The sequence below is a fragment of the Capsicum annuum genome, chromosome 11, assembly GCF_002878395.1.
Source record: "Capsicum annuum cultivar UCD-10X-F1 chromosome 11, UCD10Xv1.1, whole genome shotgun sequence".
NCBI classification, from domain to species: Eukaryota; Viridiplantae; Streptophyta; class Magnoliopsida; order Solanales; family Solanaceae; genus Capsicum; species Capsicum annuum.
In genome coordinates, this window is record NC_061121.1 from 140,116,113 (window position 1) to 140,123,088 (window position 6,976).

The following is a 6,976-nucleotide window of genomic DNA, read 5'->3' on the forward strand; positions in this document are numbered from 1 at the left end:
GGATCAAGCAAAGTATACACATCATGGGAGAAAAGTTTCAATATTCCTGTGTCATTATCACGAGATGCCTCAAACTCCTGAAGGGTAGTAAGAGCATTGAGATAATCTCGACCAATGTCAGAGCCTGAAGTATCATGCCTTAGTGAAAGAGCTTAAGAGGTGGAAACCGGTAATATATTTGCCTAAGTGACAATACTTATGGAACACTTCCACCACATATGTCCCAACTGACCGCAGCTAAAACACTGATTCCTCCCTTTCTTGCAACAACCACGGTACGACCGACTACAAAACCGACAAGAAGGATAGGATAGTATAGATTGGGCCCCAATATCCTAAGTCTGGAAACATTGGGCCCTTGAATAGTTACCAATTTGGAGACACCTATCTCTCAATTGATATTGCTAGGGAGCACTAGTCATAGAACATGAGTTAGGACCCACCCAATTCATCCTATTAGACCACTTACCACTATATCGATGGCCTCCCTTTTGTTCAAAAAATTGAGAACTCTTACCTAACTTTTTTCCTGATCTTGCCTCATTCCTACCCTTACTAATGGGATGGACTGGCGTGATAGAGCTATCACTATCTAGGCTAATAGATGAATATAATGTCAAAACTCAGTATTAGTAACCTCTTCTTGAGGTAACTAAGCATGAGTTTCATCTTTCAAAATATGTTTAGTGGAGACCGGTGGGACTCCATGGGGAAAAATTAGAAACTGCGACCCTTGTCCAGATCTGTGCCCCCAAAGTTGGATGAGCTATGATCATGTTACCCTTAGTCAAGATAGAAGATTTTTCTTGTGTGTTAGATCTCCTTGGAGGTATAATCTAAAAAATAAGCAAACAGAAATAGAAAGGTCCAAGACCTTAGACTCTATAGCTAGAGATAGAAACACAGAAAAAGAAAATATTCCTGTCTCGTAGCCCTTCCCTCACAAGTGTGGCATACTTCACACCCATAAAAGATACTCTACTTGATACGACCTTGTGAATACCTAACTGACCATGATCCTATGCTCTAAAACAAACTTAAAACAACCCAAAAATAGGGCGTTGTCATAAGGGCACCTCGAGTCCCGTAAGGACAAGAGATCACCCCATATACCTAACCTAAATACCACATTATATCAAAAGTATCTGGTGAACTCCAATATATACTAAGATAGAAAAATAGGACTAGTGATCATAGTTTAAGAAGCATTTAATAAATCCATTAATATTATCAAACCTAATCAACATGCCCAAGTTCACAGTCATCCATAAAGCCTCTACCATTCTTTTTTCTATGATATATCTAGACATGCCCTAACAATAGGCAAGTACCAAGTCTAAACAAGTCTATGACATAAAATAGAAATACTATGAAAGGTAGGCTTTCTGAAGTATGAAAGATCATTATTCAAACCAGTCGAATACCCAATCACTACATAGGAAAAAAAAGCTCTGGCCCTAATGTCGTGGGGGGACATAGCGTCTTAAGATGGTTAGTGGTTAGCGCTCTAGCATGTAACTTAAGGATAAGGATAAATTAGAGTCATTATTTAATAACAAATCAAGACATCATATTCAACCACATTCACATACTTAAGCATATATGTAGACATATCATATACAACACAAAGGAACAAGATTTAATCATATTCTTGAAGCACTCAATCATGAGACATAAAATAACGGACTCTAAAATTTAATTCATATAGATTAAATAATTTCTTATTAGATAAGGGACTTTAAGGACAAGCCTTCTCATGTGAAAAGGGACTCCAACCACAAGCTCATAGTCAAAGAAATCTAACTTCAATCCTTTTATTAGGTATGGGGCTCTAAACTCATGCATTCTCATTTGGCATGGGACTTTAACCTTATGTATTCATTAGGCATGGGACTCCAACCTCATGCACATTCATTAGGCGTGGTACTTCAACCTCATACTTCATTTTGGCATGGGACTCAAACCTCATGCATCTTGGGCAAGGAACTCTAACCTCAAGCCATCTTATTATTATTAGTAGGCAAGGGACTTTACCCACAAGCCCTCTAATTACCATTACTAAAGGATATTTGAACCCTAACTCTTTTTGTTCATGAACTTACACCCATACAATTTATCTCAATGCTTAAGTACTCTAACCCATTTGGCCAATTCAACACCACATATGACCACATGATCTTCATAGAACCATTCTTCTATCACACTCCGTAATAGGAAAATGCCTTAATTTAATTCATCATTCAATTATTATTTATAGTCATCAAGACCCTTACAAACCATTCACATTTCATTAGAGATATTATAATACGATCAATACCACACATTAGTTCAACACATAATTCAAGTTTATTTTAATGTTTAGGGACATTAACCCTTATTAGTCATCAAATCATAATGGTCATCAATTGCATAATACATGGCTTACAACACCTTTAAAATATCGTTCATCAACCATTCATACTTATTAGGCTATTTCCCTAGTTGAAAACATCACCATCATATGACTAGATAAATTCACTTAGATATATTTACAAACACCTTGTGGGCATGCCTTTACCAAGGCCACAATCAAAATAACAATCATCAATATTAGGGTTTCTCAAGACCCCTTTGTTAAGACAAAAACAACAAGCTCCCTCGTGTACAAAACATAAAAAATAATATGTATAAACACAAGGCTAAGCAAAAACAAACATAACTCATCACTAAACATTAGACCCTTAATAGTTGATTTCAAAATCATCATTTACAAATCTTAATCTATGTCTAAAACACATGGTACTTGATTTAAAAATAAGGAAAAGAGTAAAATGTCTTAAACAAGTTGATTAAATGAAGAACTTAACACCTCTCTTTCCTCTAGATGAACCTTCTTCAAACCCTAGCCTCCAATCTTCTTTCAAGAACTTTTGTGAGTATTTTGGAATATTTAATCCACCACATAAGGTTTATGAGAGGATATGATGACTTATATGGTGAGAAGACTTAGGGTTTTAAGGGTGAGAAATGACCATGAGGTCTTCAACAAAAAACTGGAAAATAACCGTCTAGGTGGGTACGACTCACTTGAGTCAATGATACCCTAGGGTACAAGCGGTACCCTAACTCGTACCCTAGGTTTATCCTAGGTCATCTATACTAGTTAGGGTACAACTACACAACTTTGAATAATACCCAAAGTGTACGACTCATGCCCTAAATTATACCCACCATCCATACCAAAAATAGTCCACTCAAAAAAACACCTAAAACTTCATACAAGTAGGCATGATATGACTCGTACATGATCTTGTACGTATTTATATGTCGAAGATCTAATGTTCATCCATAATAGTCCTAGTTTAATGAGATAAAATGTATATGTTTATTGTATTTAGTGTACAATTGAATGATATGAACCAATGGACATGATTAGTAATGCAGGATGGAATATCGATGCCTTTTTGGCTAAATTGGATGCACAATAGGGAGTACATGATGATTGACTCTGTGAGTTGATTAGTTGGAGTATTATGTACACTTTAAGAAATTTAAAAGCATATTTATAAAGTTGGATTTGGTAGCGGAGCAACAAGCTGAAAGAAATGAAATTTTTTCCTTAAAAAAATATGTGGAGATAATTTCCGGTGACGACATGCGATTTGCATTCGTCGTATGCCATATATCAAGGGTCCTAGGACTTAACCAAAATTCTAAAGAAAAATTTCAATGGGAGCATGCAATTTGCATGCATCACATGCTCCACTTGAGGGGTTCTATGCCTTAGACAAATTTTTAGAGAAAAATTCTAGTGGGAGCATGCGATTTGTGTGCGCCGTATGCTCGAGCAAAATTTTGGTGAATGCATGTGTTCAGGAGGCATCACACACTTCACTGCTGCGGAATACATTATGCGACACACGCTTTAGTGTAACGAGATGAAGTATGCAATGCATAATAGAGTCCACCCTACGAAAAATATTGGCCAAGTATAGAAGGAAAGCATGAACATAATTTCAAACACTTTTCGCAAGTACAGCAGCGGTGGAAAAGCTTAAAATTCTGTATTTTATGGTTCTTTGACATTCTTTTGAAATTTCGTACTTCAAGATTAATTTTGGGTATGATTAATTACTTATCTTTTATGATGAATTCAAAAATAAGTGGCTAAACACCATTGTTCTTGGTTAAGGCCAAGAACATGATTACTCTTTGATATTCTTTTATTGTAATTTGTTTTTGAATTATCATCTGGGTTGTTCTTAATATCTTGAGCTTATTATTTTTATGAGTGGCTGCCATTGAAATAAATCTATATTTCTATGTAAATTTGGGAGAAGAATTGTAGGATAGAACAAAGAAATTAAAGAGAAAGGTTCTTATCCTTTTATGAAATAAGGCGTTTGAATTAGCATCTAGGATAGGGATATACCTAGAAGGCTTGATTGATTCAATTTCATTAAGATAACTTTAGAATCTAAATGAATTCTTGCATATCTATGGTTGTAGTTGCAATATTTAAAAGATATAAGATTTGAGGTCGGGAGACCAAGATCGTAGTGCAAACCTTGTGAATCAACAACCCGATAACCAATTTGACTGCAATAAGAATGGAGATTTATAATATTATTAGAAGTTCCTCAACCCATGAATTCTCATCATTACTGTTTCATCTTTTCTTTCTTTGAGATTTTCATAAATTATTATTTTTTATTTATTAATTTACACTTTTATTGTTAATTTCTCAATCATCTTGAAACTTCATAACACTTAATATCTCATTGTCTAAAACTAAAAGTTGGTCGAATTTCTACTTGCTTAGTCCTCATGGGAATGATATCTAACTGTCTAAGTCACTATATTACTTGTATAATCACGTGCACTTTCCTGTGTATTTGAGTTAAAACAAGTTTTTGGCATCGTTGCTGGGGACTAGTATAATTAGTAAATTTCTAAATTTTTGATTTTTCATAATAATTTTAAGTGTTAATGACTTGATCTTAGCAGCTGAATTTTTGCAGGTTTATCTTAATATAGGACTTGCAAGAGATAAAGAGTTGGTAGAGCCTTTTGCAAACCATAACTTATCTTTAAACAAAGACAAAGAGCTTAATATCAAAATCAACCGGTTCAAATGGCTGAAATAAGAGATCTAAATATTGTTGATCCAAATGACCTTGTTGATCTAAATACTGGACATGTCCCATCTTTTATTATCCCAATTATTCCTACTCAACTAGCTACTAGACCTGATTGTGAGGTGGTGATCCCACTCATGAACCACGCAACTAATAGTATTCACAAACCCAAGCCAAGTGGTCGATTTGAATTAAAGCAGAATATGGTACAGTTGCTAAATTCAGCTGGATAGTTTACAGGATTTTCTCATAAAGACCCACAATAGAATGTACAGACCTTTATAGAATTAAACGATACTTACATTCCTATGGGGTGAATACTAATTATTTTTGATTAACACTCTTTCTTTGTTCCTTTATTGGGGAAGCAAAGAGGTGATTGCATACTGAAACACCACTTTCTATCACTTCTTGGAAAGATCTAGCTTAGAAGTTCCTTATTTAATTCTTTCCATCAGGGAAGACTACACATTTTAGAAGTGAGATTCTGGGTTTCACATAGAAAGAAGGAGAGAACCTATACCAAAACTGGGAGAGATTTAAAAGTATACTCAAAAATTGCCTTCACCATCATCAGTCTAATGATGTTCTTGTTCATACTTTCATTAAGGGATTAGCGTCAAATACCATGATTCTCTTGGATTTAGAAGCAGGTGGAAAAACTCTTGAGAAGACTTATAACAAATTGTACGTACTGGTAAATCAAATTTCACAAGGGAATCCTGACTGGCAAGTTGATCGGGAAGTGCTCCTAAGAAGGTTGCAAAGGTATTATAGGTAGACAAGTTCACTGCATTATCAACTTAAATTGTAGCAATGTAAAATCACATGCTTACTCAGCTAATAACATGAAGTTGAGGGTTCCACAAACAATAGGTACAGCTAATGTAGTCTAATAAGAAAATTCTTGGTGTGATGTTTGTGGAAGTAGTGAGCATAAAGAAGATGCTTGTACGTCTAATCCATATTCTATTAACTATGTGGGGAATGTGAATCATTAGGGACAATAGAATTTTGGTAACACACATAATCCAAACTAGAGAAACCATCCCAATTTCTCATGGGGTGGAAATCAAGCATAGAACACTAATCAGTATAAGGGGCCAGTGCAATAAAATCAACAATATGGTCAGAATAATCAGGCTACTGCTCAAGCAACTAATGTGGAGGAGATGATGAAGCATCTTTTAGCTCAACAAGCCCAGTTTGTAGTAGAAGTGAAGAGTCAATAGTTGGTTACTAGAAGTTTGGAGTTACAACTCAGACAGATTGCAGGAGTACAAAATATAAAACCACATGGTGGCTTACCAAGCTATACAGAAGAAAATCCAAAATAGGTAAACATAGTTATAATAAGAAGTAGGTTGTAGTTATAGGAGGCGGTACATGAGCAGATTAATTCCACAGCCAATGATAATAATCTTTAGGCCAATGAGGAGAAGGGGGTCAAGGAAAAAGATACATATGGTGAAACTCATATGGAAATGAAGACTGTACCTCTACTATTTCCTCAAAGACAAATAAAGCATCAAGAGGACGCCAGTTACAAGAAATTTTTGGATCTTCTAAAGCAAGTTCAAGTAAATCTTCCTCTTGTTGATATTATAAAGAGTATTCCAAAATATGAAAAATACCTAAAGGATATAGTGGCGAACAAGAACCGGTTAACAGAGTATGCTATCGTTGCACTTATTGAGGAATGCACATCTAAGATTTAAAACAAACTGCCCATGAAGCTGAAGGATCCAAGCAGTTTCATATTGTAGATCACTATTGGGCAGACCATCAGTGCTCGTAGATTGAGTGACTTGGGAGCTAACATCAGTCTTATGCCTACATCTTGGTATCAGAAGAAGGGT

At 35.3% G+C, this 6,976-nt stretch overlaps 1 non-coding gene across 1 annotated transcript; it reads right to left on the minus strand.

Moving 5' to 3' along the window:
* Positions 1 to 5,586: 5,586 nt before the first annotated feature.
* LOC124889087 lies at positions 5,587 to 5,693 on the minus strand. Its single transcript, XR_007047704.1, has one exon. It is a non-coding gene; the product is annotated as a small nucleolar RNA R71 (small nucleolar RNA).
* Between the last annotated feature and the right edge of the window lie 1,283 nt (positions 5,694 to 6,976).